Here is a 1,171-nt window from a genome sequence, read left to right on the forward strand (position 1 = left end):
ATCTGATCTGGCTGAAGGGCTGCAGAGAATGTCAGGGACTGTGTGGCCCGGGTGCCTCTTCTTCAAATAAGAACACAGAAGCCAGAGCTGTTAAGTGGTTTGCCTGCCCTGACACTGACTTTCCTTCCCCCTCCGCTCACTGCCAACCTCTGCACATTCTCAGATGCATCGTCTGCCAAACAGGACCCCCTTCTCAGTTGTCCACGGTACAGGTGGCATTCTCTCAGGGAAAACCCAGAGAAGATTTTCTTTTCTTTTTCTTCCTTATTTTGGCAGACGAACTTTGAGCATATAGTATGTTTCCTCATGGTTACTGGGTACAGAAGTTTCTCTACATGATGGGTCTCAAATCCCTGATAATATACCTTAAAGCACTATTTCTAATGTGAGTTAACTCATTTGGTTTTCACAGACTATGCTCTGAGACAGGGTTTATTACCCGCCCCATTCTGCAAGTGGGGAAACTGAGTCATGGAGAAGCACAGAGAAGTCGAAATCTAATATGTGGCAAAGCCAGGATTTAAACCTACACAGTAGGGCTCTAGAATCCATGTTTGTTTGTTTCTTTGTTTTTAAAACTATGCTACTTACTGAGATCAAGCTGAGTGACAGAATTTCTTGAAATGGGTAAGTAATTTCACAGTAAGCGCGAAGATTTAACAAATTTGTGTGTCCCCAGAATTCCATCTTTGATGGCGCTGGGGCTCTTTCTGAGACAATGATCAAGAGAAACTGTTCTTTTTGAACAGTGCTAAATATCCTAAACATTCCCCCCTTTTTCTCCCCAAAGATGAACTCTCTCTCGTGGGGATATTTGACAGAGCACATGTGCCCTCTGCGTGTCAGCTGTATTTTTTTCCTTCAATATAGGAGTGAGGTTACGTTAAACAGTTCTTGCCCTTAAATACTTTGTAATCTTAATTTAAAAATCAAACTATAACAATATTTCTATGAAGAAATTAAAGCAAAATATGTATTCTGTATTAAATCTCAAAACAGTGGGAAAAAAAAGCCAAGATAAATGTGAAAGTGCTTTTAAAGTGTTTGATTCTGTTACATTTTTATTCCAATGATTTATATCTTTTCCCAACGTTGCGGTCTCTCTCATGTTGTTAATTACAGCTAATGTTTCTCAAACTCCTAATATGTGCCAGTGTAATGCTATGTCTTC

The sequence above is a fragment of the Galeopterus variegatus genome, unplaced genomic scaffold, assembly GCF_000696425.1.
Source record: "Galeopterus variegatus unplaced genomic scaffold, G_variegatus-3.0.2 Scaffold13540, whole genome shotgun sequence".
Taxonomy (NCBI): Eukaryota; Metazoa; Chordata; class Mammalia; order Dermoptera; family Cynocephalidae; genus Galeopterus; species Galeopterus variegatus.